Source organism: Euprymna scolopes, chromosome 3, assembly GCF_053919585.1.
Source record: "Euprymna scolopes isolate OS-2025 chromosome 3, ASM5391958v1, whole genome shotgun sequence".
In the NCBI taxonomy this organism is placed as follows: Eukaryota; Metazoa; Mollusca; class Cephalopoda; order Sepiida; family Sepiolidae; genus Euprymna; species Euprymna scolopes.
The window spans coordinates 118,401,323-118,416,198 of NC_136484.1; the positions used below are offsets into that span (position 1 = coordinate 118,401,323).

Below are 14,876 nucleotides of genomic sequence, written 5' to 3' on the forward strand. Positions count from 1 at the left end.
CGTCAGTCATGACTGGATAGAGGCCCTAAGTAATTCGCAAATTGTATTTTTCAAAATTGTATTTTTTTAAAACGGAAGTTCGTCGGATTAGTGACAGAGAGGGAAAAGAGACAGTGAGTGAGAGAGAAAGAGCGAAAGAGGGAATGGGAAATAGAGAGAGTGGGAGAGGACGAAGGCGTTAACTGAAAGATAGAATAAAATTAATAAAGAAAAGTTTGAAAGAAAGAAAGAAAGAAAGAAAGAAAGAAAAAAGTAGATAGAGTACTTAAATAAAACGGATAGAGGAACAATATGATCGTAACAATTACTGATGAGTGCAAACGAGAAAGCATGATATAACATTTTAAAGAAACACAATGATTAAAATAAATAGGAAAAGGAAACGACAGAGGATAAAATAAAGGAGTATGATAAGCGGTGACAAAAGAAAGTTAGGAAATTTAAAGGAAGAAAAAAACCTCGTAAAAAACAAAACCAAAACAAAATAAAACTATCAAAGATGAACAATTTTATGTCCCGTAATGTTCCTAATGAAAATGGATAATATGCATTATTAAGATTATTCGGACTACTATTCTTATTTTGCTTGTCAATTTTCGTTCTTAACATGGAGAGTTTGTGGTGTCTATTCCAAACGCTATTCTTAACATGACAATACACAAAGAAGTAAAGTAAAAAAAAGTCGCAATTGTTTTGTTTTACACGTCAAAAAAGACAACGTAAAACTGGAATTTAATTTAATACTATTGGTGGAAGAGTTGAAAAAAGAGTTAGTACTGCTACTACTGATTCCGATCACTCTAAACATCCCATACACTGTGAGAATCGCTTACCTATAAAACTGCTGTTTATTCGTTTCATTATTTTTCGTAATTTTATTAATTCATACTAATTTACGCATTCCCTTAATTGCTTCTTTTTTAAAATTCCAACATTGCCTGCATGTTATCCACCCAAACCATCAAGAATCGCCAGTGAAAGCCAGATTATTTCATTACGGCCATGGCCACGAGTGTTCGCATATGTTTAGGGACAGCAGCCGACAACAACCATAATTTACTATTTTGCAGGGATGGGGGGGGGGCAGGCTTACACTGGGCAACGCTGGTTAACGGGTCCTGCTAGTTCATAGTAAGTTTTAAGAAGCAATCCTCCACAGTTTCATTCACGAACCTTGAAAAATTCAATCATTAAAAACATAAGAAATAATTTCGGAAATCGTTTAAAATCACACAGGTAAATCTGTCAAATGTAAATAGTACAGGGTGATCCCTAAAAAACGGGCCCCAACTTTAATTAGGCCCCGTTTCTTAGTGTTTTGTCCGAATGAAATTAAACTTTGGTCATAACTAGTTTATTATATCCAAAACATTATATCAAAACACTAGGGTCTTTGGCCTTTTTTTTGGGGGGGGGGTCACCCTGTATATAATTAAAAAGAAATTCGTAAAACTTAAATAATTTTAATTTATTTTCCAACTTCTGTTTTCCGAAAAAAATCGATAAAAATCGTATAAATCCGCTACGCTGGTGGCCCCAAATTAAATATATTTATTTTATTATTCAAGTATATATTAATATGTAAAAAAAAATTAAGATGTAAATCACTCTCCTAAACAAAAATTCTGCTTAAATCGCGGTAGTGGTAGTCAAAATATGAGAATACATTTTGTATATTATTTTATTTCAGTTTATATATATTATTCAGACCCCACCCCTTTTTTTTTTTAAAATAAGTCTGTAAAAAATGAACGAAATTCATCAATTATTTTATTGTGAGAGAATTTAAAAAATCGCCTTGTTTTCATTGTTTACGTTAAAATGTGTCGTAATAACATTCTGTTCCGTTTTTCCCGTTTTTAATTATGCGAGGATTTTTTTTGAAAATCCATCGGTTTCACGAGGAGTAAAAAAACAAATTTTTTAGAACCGTTCTTCTTGCGAATACTGCAAGAATTACAATGAATCACTTTGATTTTATTAGTATTTACTGCTATTATTTGTTCTGGGGTGTAATATAGCACCTTTATTATAGTCATACCTATATTCATAACATTTCGGCTTCCCTATACCCCACTCTTTTCTTTTTGACGTGTATACTTCCGAACTGAAGATGCCATTCTCGTTGAACTCTGGGGTCCTTATGACGAACTCAAAAATCTATACTGAACATTGCATGGTGCCATTTATTAAAAACATAAATAACAGTAATTCTTTTAGTAATAAATAATAATACTATAGTGCTCGGCATGATGACGTTTAATGCTCGCCAAATTCATACATGACTTGTCCACAGCTCCATTGTTAAACATAAGTACTAAGCAAACTTCTTTATTGAGGTTGAAGATTCACTCGTTACTTAAGGCGATATTAATAAAGAATAACCCAAAATTAACACTTCTACCTTTATCTAGACAATTACTTCGCAGTAGTTCCAACAAAATTAAAATCCTAGCTAAACAAACTCTATCCCTAAATCTAACAGCTAATTAGATTATATATTGGAATAACAATAATTTAGTAGATGTCATATTGGAAGGACACTAAATGCTTGTTTATTCAGGGTATCCGAAAAAAAGCTAACCGATAAAAAAAGTCATAATTTCCTTAATTGTTAATATATATTTTAAAAATTGTTTAGAACATCTAGAGTAAATGTATTAAAATCATCATGACCTGTTACACAAACGATGAGCGGATATTTATCGTAGAATGGTACTTCCGGTTACATTCAGTTTCACTTCCGTCAACTTCCAAAAATGTATATATATATATATATATATATATATATATATATATATATATAGGGTCCTGGATATGACCTTAAATTATATATGATAGTGAGGCCCCAGCTTGCGGGCTTTGGGGAATGTGGAGCCACCCCTATAATTGGCATTACTCCCAGGTCCACTCTGACCAGAAGTGGTAGTACCTGTTAGGGTCTCAACTATGGGTTAAAGAAAAACCGACTTAAAAAAAAACAACAAATATATTCTATGAAATATAATATATATTCTATGAAATATATATATATATATATATATATATATATATATATATATATATATATATATATATATATATATATATATAGACCATATATATGTATAAGTTTGGAAGCTGACGAAATATATAAATTCCAAACAAGTAAAATATTGTTTATTTTTGCGTTGTGATTTGTCTTTCTAAACGTATACGATACGTATTTTCTTTTATTCAAATTTAATCAACGCTCCCATAAAGGAACTGAAGCCACTCATGTAAATCTTGCGCAGCTACGCATAGTTCCGAAGAGACTGGTTCTTTTTTACTCCAAATCAACAGCATGGCAAGAAAGAAGAAGAAAAAATTCTGAAGATGGAGAAGCTCCGAAATATATAAATTTCAAACAAGTAAAATAGTGTTTATTTTCATTTCAAACAAGTAAAATATTATTTATTTCTGCGTTGTGATTTGGCTTTCTAAACTTATATTATACGTAGTTTCTCATATATATATATATATATATATATATATATATATATATATATATATATATATATATATATATATATATGTATGCGCGCGCGTGTTCTGAAATTGCATTACCCAAGGAATTTGTATAAGTATATTTCATGTTGATCAAAGAGGAAACAATAATTTTGTCGGGCCTTCAAACCTTACCATTTGGTTAAATAAAACAAATAAAAGATTCAGTTCGAAATTCCGTATAGATTTTCGAGTTCAACAAATTCAATTAGAACGTTCTGAAATTCGTAAAGATGCACTCGAACGAAGAAGGTCACGGATTATATAGACTGAGACGACATAAATCTGACAACCAAGGTGCGAGAATAGTCGTATGAATAATCTAAATACCACGAAAGGACAATTTAATTGGGAAGGTAAAAAAAGAAGCAAAGGTTCAATAGAACATAGATATATAGAAGCGTGGCATTCGTTTACTTGTCATATATTTAAAATGTACAGACAATCTCTCAAGTGTGTCTCTTTGTTCGAAGAAATAAGAATAGGAATCACCTCTCATACGACTCTCACAGTTTTATCTTCCCTTGAAATCTTTGTGGCATTTTCTCCCTTTGTACGTGTATGAATATTTGAATTCCTATTCAGTTGAAGTTGCTGGCACTGTTGTAGTGTCACGGTTGTCACACCGACTGGGCTTAGCCGATTATCTTAATGTTCACGTTTCACTGGTTAGATCGTGGCAGAAATTGTGTTCAGTATATGACAACAAATTTGGAGTCGAAGGGGGGGGGGGGTGACGGTAATTCAGTGGCTTATGACACGAACTGACGACCTGGGCGTCTTAAGTTCGAATCCATTTCGTTCCACAAAAATCGCTTTCACTTAGGATATTGGCAACCTTCTCGTAGTTCCCCCCGTAAGTACTGAATACCTTTCTAGAAAGAATTCTGACTAGAAAAATATCAGGAATATCAATGCCAACAATAGAATATTCGGATCCATGCGATATGATGAGGATGAACAGATTTGATGCTGAATGAATTCGTCTGATATAAACATAAACTGATGTTTGCCACCTGTGGGTTATGGTTAAACACGCTGTAAGCACATTTTGGCTAGGAGCAAAGTGTAGTATTTGTTTTGATACTGCATTTCATCTTTTCTATTCTCTGTTAGTGAAGAAGAAATCCTTGCAGAACGAGGAAATTTTATTTATTTGCTTCTATCTAGAGTGTCTGATTTTGGGGAGCTGGATTTTCTTTACTTTAACCACTAACCTCGTGTCTAATTCTGACCTCGTTTGCAGCAGATCAATAAGGACTTTTTTCAAATGCACGCTTATTTCAATGAGAATGGATTATCGACCTTTCATAAGCGTCACATTTGACCGACATCTAATTTAAATCGTGTAAAATAGAGTAAGGATAACCACATGCGAGATTTCGCATGCGAAATTTCGCAGGAATCCATCCAGTTGTTTCTGAATCGAAAATAGACAGATGGAAAGAAATATAAATTTATTAACGAGATAAACAGATGGCATTGATAGAAGGTGAGTGATTGGCGTAGCAGATAAGTTTTTTTTTGTTCACTAAATGAATCACCACTTATCAAGGTAAAAATCTACTCAAGGATAAGAATATCATGTGAGGATTGAAAATGATTGATGGAACGTGCTAAGTTAGAATATTTGTGCCACCATTTATGATAGGAAACTCTTGATATTAGATGGTCATATTGTAAACTGCAGAGAAGTAGGAATGCACTGACGTTTACGGATTTTGCCGACTTAAAATCCTATCAAATTCTATTAGGCATTATAATCAATGGAAATTATATGTAATTCTCCCCCAACTATGAGCACCTTGCATTCAATACATCGTATACAATGAAGAGATAGTTTTTCCGGGTTATTTCACATCTGAAATAATACAGAGACGAAACCGAAATCTAATTATTTTCTGGAAAATGTATTAAGTTTTGGTCATCCTTTAATTTACACACGAACACACACACGCACACACACACACGCGCGCACACACACATATATATATATAGTCATCTACAGACAGACTACTTCGCTGTATCACAGCTCTTTAGTGCGCCTAGACTAGCACACATTCCGAACCATATAGCTAACCTTTAACTATCTAGTTGATAGTCGGCAATTCATACTTTTTTTTCATAGGCGTCACCACTTATCAAGGCCGATAGGCCACTCAAGGATAAGGGTTAAAGAGTGTACAGTAGTCAAAAGGACTATATAGTGATCGATAGTAATGGAAGTTCGGTAAATTTGTTAACTTAAGTGGAACGGCTATTCAGAAACTTGTTCACGTTGGACTTGAAGACAACCATATTATAGACAGCTGGAAAGCAGGAAAACGGAAGACAATTCCACAGGCGTGCAATTCTAAGAAAGAAGCTTTGATCATGGAATCTATGTTTAGGTTTAGGCACAGATAAAGAGTGGGGGTAATTATTGATAGTGTTTTCAGCTAGTCGAGTGTTTCTTGTGAAAGTTTGGTGAGGGGGGACCATAGATTGAAGCTCAGTCGAACACTTTCCATGAAAATAACGATAAAGCAGAGACAAACTCGCAACATCTCTTCTGTGAGATAGAGGTTGCAGCGAAGAGTAAAGGACATCTCCCACCAGGTCACGAAGTCTATTGTGAAAACTATCAGTGCAGGAAAAGTCCTTTCTAGCAGCTCCTGTCCATATGTGGGAACAGTATTCCATCCTTGGACGTATCTGGCTCTTATATAGATAGAGAATTGCATCAGCAGTGAGATATCTACTGGATCGATAGAAGGATCCGACCATTTTTCCAGCGGCCTTGGCAACAGATTTGATGTACGTATTCCATTTAAGATCAGGAGTAAAGGTCAAGCCCAGAAGCTTGTCAAAACTTGAGGCCTCCCCAAGACGAGAGCTACTCATTTTAATTGATGCCAAATGGGGATCTAAATGTTGATGATGTAAAGATAGAAGCTTGGTTTTGGATGCATTAAAAGTAACAAGCCACTCCTTTCCCTATTGTACAACGTGATCAACATCAGAGGAGAGAGAATCGGAGAGAACTTGGTCGTTTATCGTCTTAGATGTGCTACCATAGATGGTAGGTTCATCAGCAAAAATGTCTACGAATGATGTAAGGATGTGATTTGGAAGATCATTAATGTAGGTCAGGAAAAGAGTTGGGCCCAGGATGGACCCCTGAGGGACTCCAGCATTTATACTGTGAGCTTCTGATTTTTGCCCATCAACTACTACTCTTATGAACCTATCAGAGAGAAATGATTTAATAATTGAGAAGACATTTCCAGCTATACCATAGCTAGAGATCTTGTGAAGTAAACCTTTATGCCATACCCTATCAAAGGCCTTTGATATGTCAAGAGCAATTGCCCAAGAAAGGTTGCCTCTGTCGAGAGATTCGCTAATCCTATGAAATATAACTGTAAGCACATCTGCTGTAGATCTAGCAGAACGGAAACTATATTGAGTGTCACTAAGAAGGTTATTTTTCCTGAGATGGTTGATTACTTCTCTATTTAACACAGATTCCAGCAACTTACTCATGGTGCACAGGAATCTTATTGGCCTGTACTGAGAGGGGGATGAACGATCACCCGAATTCTTAAATACAGGGCATACTTATAAAACCACTTCGTGTGTGTGTATGCGTGTGTTTGAGAGTTCTTTCCCTATCAACTCCAAAACGGTTAGGCTAATGGTATTGAAATTTGAAACAAATGTACTTTATGTTCTTAGATAGGTTTTGTATCGGAATGTTTCTGCTAAGTATCAAACGTCGATAATCGAAGAAAAAACACCCTTGTGCAGCCAACCATCATATATGTGCATGTGAGATGTTTTATCATAGCACAAGCAGAATGACTGGACAGTGAAAAACAACAGTATGTTCTTTGAAAATACATAGGTGGGTTCGAAATGAATGTTTCTGTTTAGAGCATAATTGAATGATTATGTTGACTTTTGCATTTTTAACTGTAATTCACGCCATTATGAAAATAATTTTATAAAATGAACAGTAGGTTATTTACAGGTTAATGTACACTGCAATGTATTATGGACGAAAACATATTGGAGAGACACGTGAAACTTATTTACCGTGCACCACGGTGGATCCCCGGCTAGACCAGGCTATCAATTGACGTGATTGGAAAATGGGTTCTTTTATCGATTTTGATAACAATAAAAGTATTACAAGTGTGGAACATTCGTTGATGTTGATATATACCTTGGGAATTAAACACATTTTGAGACTTTATCTTAACGATAAATAGAATGTATTTTATTTTCGAGTTCATGCCACTGTCATGATGGCCAGAATTATTAACGCGCTGGATCTTCACAGTAGATTGTGTATGCAATCACTGAAACTGTTGTATTTAGCTAAACTGATGTTCTTGAAGTTAAATGTTATTACGGAGTTGAGCAGTTTATTTGGTTTTCGAGAGGATCTATATATGGATATAAAAGTAATATCTTTTATGTTGGTCTTTCGCTCGTTATGCTGGTCCAAATTCGTCTATCGATTCCGATGCCGATCATAATCTCAATTTGTGTGGTCTTAGCCAGCTCTACCACAAAAAGAACCCCCCTGACACATTTTTAAATTGCAACTCCTGTTTAAAACAAGTATCAAAGGTTTAGGGGAATCATTCCAAAAGTCAAATCTACTATTTGTTTGAGCTCGAAAAATTAAAAAGCCACAAAGACGGGAGCGGTACCATTTACGACGAGCTATTTTTGTGCTCCAGAATTGATTTTTTTTACATAGTCACCACTATTCTCAATGCAATTTTGCCAGCATAAACGATAACGATAGCTGTACTGGGGCGTCTGGAGTGCACTTTGTCATATGAGGATCGTGCAAATGTCTCCTATTTTTTATAACTGAAAAGGTTGAAGAGTTACGAAGACGAGAGTTGAATTATTAAACCAAGCGACCGATTTTGCTTAAAAATATATTTTTCTACATACCACCATTCTCAATGCACTTTTACCATGAATTTAATGACTTATCTCTGCTTCTGACGCACGTCCATGATGGGAGTTACTTTCTTTACATAGTTAATACTGCAATAGAGAGATGGAATTTTTAAGGTTACGACGAGGTCCCACAAGTAATGTCTCCTATTTTGTATTTCATCCAAATGATTCAGAGAGAATTACAAATTGCATTGTTATGATGACTGAAATTATGCATTCATGACCTAAAAATTTAATCTCTCTATTGTAAATGTAGTGGACGGTGAGAAACTCTAAGAAAGCTACCCTATGGATTAAATATAGGGTACAGTTTGAAATTCCGTACAGATTCCGAGTTTGGCAGAAAGATTACTGAGTATTACAAAACGTGCCTGACAAATGTCGAAATGTTGTAAGAATGATATTCCAGACGAGAGCAATAGTGCGAATAATCCAGATGACACAAATTATCAATCTTCTAAAATATAAATCTCACCTGTCTGTTTAAATGTATGTATGTATGTATGTATGTATGAACCCTTTTTCGTGGTCAACGGCTAACTAGCACCGTGTGTGTTTGTGTGTATGTATGTGTGTGTTGGGGTGGAGAGGGCTCCCGTAAGCCGTGGTGAAGGCAATCTTTCTAGGAGAAACAAATCTCTGATTTAAAAAAAAAACATAAAACAGGAGACCATTACCCGCATTAAGCTGGTCTGCAGTTTAAGTTGTTGCTGGCTATCTTGCTCTTGCTTGTTGCTGGATCTCAACATTTTGAACACAGAGAGAGAGAGAGAGAGAGAGAGAGAGAGAGAGAGAGAGAGAGAGAGAGAGAGAGAGAGAGAGAGAGAGAGAGAGACTTAGCTGTCGTACAAAGCTAAGACTCTGTAACATCATCTGTGTATAGATACTCCCTAAGGCATTTGTCTATAAAAATGGTCCTGTGGCGATAGAAAAAGTTGTAAGGTGTGGAGGCTTGAAATCCTGGAAGCATGTAATAATTCATTTCAATGACCGTCTTCAGTGTCATTCCTGTTTTAGCGTGTGAATTCACTGGTAGGACTAAAAAAAAAGTCATTTTTGGGGCCCATAGACTAAGTGTCTGAGGGAGTGGCACTCGTCTGACAAGACGTTGCAATCACCACTATGTATGTATGTATGCATTTATGTTTGTATGTATGCCTTAAACTTTCGACAGAGGCGACGGATTTTTACGAGATTGGAATCGCTTTGAGGCTCCACCCCTCGAACGACAAATATTGAAAATTGGCTAAAAACATTCATTTCTTCACCCTCAAATGGGCACTTTTCTACAAGGAGGGGTCGCTTTTTTCGCCGATATTTTCGAAAGTCATCGCTTCTTTCCAATTGACTAGTCTTAATTTAAACCATCACCACTCCCGGTTTGGCGATGAACGTTACAGAAAGACGTCACGTTTCTTTTTTAACGTTCTTTTCCTCCTACGCGGTACGGGTTCGAGACTGCCTACCACTTTTTATTCACACACCTCCGAACAACCGGGCAACGCCGGGCACCCAGGCTAGTCTTCTATAAAATTCAAAAGCACGTGTTTCATAAGTTTATCAGTATTGATTGAGCTTATATGTACTAATTCACAGAAATCTATTGGACAAATAAATATTTCTGTTGTTCGGTTATTGTCTTCTCTGAGCTTATCTCCCAGACAAGCAGATGGTTAAATTGAAAAGGTCCTTGAAGATAAAGAGTTATTGTTGATGTGCAGACGAGCAAGAACAACACTATTTACTTTCAAATGACACAAGATGCTTGACATTTTTAGAAGTGGTCATTCGCTCACAATAGTCAAGGTTACCGACAAAAACACACATCATAAACCGTCTTAATTAAATCATACAAGGTTTGCTTTGGTTTTTCGGTTCTGTCACAACCGGGAAACGTATAAACCACCATTTCGTAACATCTTCGAGTAAAATAAGGACATCTGTTCAACTCGCTCGTTAAAAATAAATATTTGGTTTCGGCATTACATCATTCAAAAAGGGTTGATATGTCGTAAAATAGGGGGGGGAATAACACCATTAGATGATATTCGCAAATCAATAAATACATTGCCATTTGAATAATAGGTAATAAAATTTTACTTAGAGATATCGTTTATGGACAATATTTTGGGTACAATACCAGGATCAATAGAGTATTGCATAAATTAAAATATCATACTTAAGCGTATTTTACGCCGGGTAACGCCTGGTGGCGTGCTGTTATATATATATATATATATATATATATATATATATATATATATATATATATACATATATATATATATATATATATAATATAAAGCTGAATGTGTGTGTGTGTGCGTGTGTCTGGTCACGAGTAGGCTCCTATATGATTGACTATTTAAAAAAATTGATTACATATACTGATAGAAGATGGATATGTTTGATCCTGAAGAACGGTGGTTCATTAAAATTGTGGGGTCCAAAAAGTATGAAAATAAAAAATTTAAAAATTAAAAAAAAAAAAAACGTTTACAAGTGTTTTTGATATAGATGTACATAAGAATACTTTAATAAGTATGTTTTTACTTAAATAGGGATGGTATAATAAAATTTTGGGGTCTGCGTTCGCGCCTTGTCTCCATAGAATGGAAATAGGCACAAACTTTAATAAAGACTTTTCATATCAATCTGCCTTACGCATTTTGATATGAAAAGTATTTATTAAAGTTTTGATAATTATGTTTCAGTGTGAACAGGTATGGCATAATAAATTATGGGGTTTATCTATTTTAATTTTACTTTCATCATATTTTGTTTTGGCTTTGATATCCCCGAATTCGAAGCTAACTCTTTACAACCCTTCCTTTTCATAACCTATCATACTTTAATAAATCAATTGTAACCCAGTCAACGACGGGTACTTTTGCTAATATATATATATATATATATATATATATATATATATATATATATATATATATATATATATATATATATATATATATATATATATATATATATATATATATATATATATATATATATATATATATATATATATATATATATATACACACACACACACATACACACGGCATAATCACGTTGACACACCGGTTCTCGTCAGATCACCGAAGTTAAGTAACGTTGAGCCTGGCTAATACAAGATGGGTGACCATTTGGGAATTCTAGGCGCTGTATGTGCTCTCCGCTCATCTCGGCATTGTTTCCAGTCGTCTTGTACCTCAACTTGCCACTGGTATGCAACAATGTTGACTCAGGAGAGGCGTGGTTGGAGGTTGCGCAACTCTTGCCACATAAATTTTACATGCAGGCACTCTTATAGTGGGTATCCATAGTATGTCAAGACTGAAGGAAGCCCTTGTGTGTATATATATATATATATATATATATATATATATATATATATATGCTAATATATATATATGCTAATATATATATATAATATAATATATGCAAATATATATATTAATATATATATATGCTAATATATATATATATATATATGCTAATATATATATATATATATATGCTAATATATATATATATATATATATATATATATATATATATACATACTAGCAGGGAGATCCGACGTTGCCAGAATGATGACCAACGAATATTTCACACGCCTATATTTTTATTGTCATCGAAATCCGTTAAATCGCCCGGAGGTAAGCTTCACATGCGTTCATACAGTAACAGTATAAGATATATGTGCGGTGTATGAACCTACGACCACGTCATGCAAAAAACAAAACAAAACAAAACAAAAAAAAAAAAACACGTACATTTTCAACTCTTATAAAATTCTTTGCAGTTAATGAAAAATAATTAAGTAATTTACGTGCGGAGGTTGAACATTCAGACCACGTAATGAAAAAAAAAACATCCCCCAAAAAAACAACAAAAAACCCAACAAAAATAAATACGTTATCAACTTAACTACAGTAGAATCTTAACGGCCATATTGTTCTATCATTGTTACTAAGCGACGACATGGCAAAAATGACATCAGCGATGATAAAGATAAATTAAAATAAAGAATTCGATTATCAATTATCGGTAATTATCGGGAATATTCTGAGACGAAACTTAACTAAGATCACAAACAAATATTAGATTTTAAAATTTTGTCCCTTAGTTTTGGACGCTGTTGTATATATATATAATTAAGCTAGCGATGAAAGATGACATGCTGCGTTTGCTGTCCTTTTTATTTTGCGACCCCCACTTGACTAGAAATCAACTTTTCTTTGGGCTATTGCACTGTCCGAAAATAAAAAAACATTTCCATTATTTCAACTGCTTTTAAAACTTTCCAACGGGACTAGGACTATTAACATCACACTGTATTTAATTTTGTACTTCATTCTCTCTGAAGAAATATTTTCGTCTTTCGGATTACCTTGAGAGAATCTTAATGCAAGATGAAATATAATGGGCGGTTTGTTTTTATATATATTTTTTTTACATTTGCAACATTTTTTCACTTGATCTTCTTGGCAATTTATGACTATAATAAATTGCCGTTTCACTTAATGCCATAACCAGTAAATTCTAGCATTGTTACAATTATAATTTGCTGATTTCTTTCAGTCCTCTGATGAGAAGAATTTCAAGAATAGCATCCTTTGAAACTCCGCGGAACAATGACTTTGTAAATTGTTTTTTGGCGTATTCAGTCGAACAATGAATTTTGATTGTAAAGTTCAACTTAGAGTTTTAATTTTCTTTCTCTTATAATAAGCTCTAATCTCTATTGCGTATTGAGCTTTTTTTATTCGGTTGGGATTAAATTATCTATATATAAATACTAGTATATATATTAGATTGAAGTTTAGCATTGCGTATATCAGGTAAACACTACATCCTTTTGATTTCATTTCTTTATATATAATATATATATATATATATGTGTGTGTGTGTGTGTGTATATATATATATATATATATATATATATATATATATATATATATATATATGTATAGTAATTTATAAAATATATATGACGGTTAAGCAGTGTAGCTTAATCGCCATATATATTTTATAAATTACAAACTAGTTCTACCTACGTATTGCGCAGTTTTGAAGTAAATACTTAAAGTTTACGCATAAATCTATACTTTCGTATATTAATTTTATGTGAGTAAATTAAGTATATATATATATATATATATATATATATATATATATATATATATATCGTTGTGCACGCCAATCTCCTACACGAATGCAGCGATCATTATGTACTTTGTAATATATGTATTTTGAAATATATATTCCAAGCAACATGGCGGGTTAACTTTGCTGAAACAAATTATAGTGTTAGTGCACATCAATGATTAGTTTGCCGACGTACTTGGAAACATGTCACGTGACTGCTGTGTGTTTATTTTCGATTCCGCCTTCTTATCGTTTGAAGCCCCTATTTCTACAAAAAATATGATCGCCTTTGTTCGGTATCGTTATAAAGGTGCGATTTCTGCGTTTTCGCACAAACGATTGTTAATAAATAGATAAAATTGAAAGTCACACCACAAAAGCTTTTCTCAGAGTAAACGAAGCCACTGTTTTAGTTTAACGTCACGTGTATATGTTTTTTTTTCTTTTTCCCCTTCTTTTTAGAAATTAGCCGATTTGTTAAGTGTAACGAGACGTTAAGTTTTATTGTCACAAGGCGTGATTTGAACAAACTTGTTCTCAGCTATTTTCTCCTCATTCTGCTGGTATAACGACATGTGTTCAGCGCATGCCGGGATTCAACGTGCCCCCCTCCCCCAATAAATAATCATGTAAAATAAGTGCAGGTATATACGAAAGAGCGATCCACATAAAGAGGCGATAGATAATAAGATAACAAAATATGTTAGCTATCCAACCCACCTCTCCTCCCACCTCAAAAACTAAAAGGCGTTGCCCGAGTGTTTAAATGTGTGTGTGTGTGTGGGGGGGGGTAAAATAAAAACAAAGCGAAGTAATAGCCCTGTTTAAATATTAAAAGAAAACAATGTTAAAACTTCTTAAAAAAATAGGGGGGAAAAAAACAAAAAACGAACGTGATGCAATACGAACGGTCTGGCGATGCCCGGGTCTTTAAAAACCAAACAAAAGTTTGGGTGAGGGAGGTAGGCTCGAACTTGAAACCTTGAGGTTAAAGCGAAAAAAAAAAAAAAGCGTGATGACTTAACTAAAAAGTGAATTAGGTCAGACATCAATCCTGCAGTCAAGTTTGTTTTGGTTTTGTTTTCCCAAGATGTCGGGTTGAAAACCAGCTCCCCATGAAAAATAGGGGTGCCCAAATGAAAGCAATTGTCTGATATGACGGTTTCCACCGCATTGATCAAAAGCTGATTGCTTTCTGGACGTTCCAGCGAAAGCCGAGAACACACACGATA

General features: G+C 34.1%; 1 pseudogene; it reads left to right on the plus strand.

The window, feature by feature from the left end:
* Window positions 1–11,544: 11,544 nt before the first annotated feature.
* Window positions 11,545–11,661, plus strand: LOC145263739 (5S ribosomal RNA; annotated as a pseudogene).
* Window positions 11,662–14,876: the final 3,215 nt, after the last annotated feature.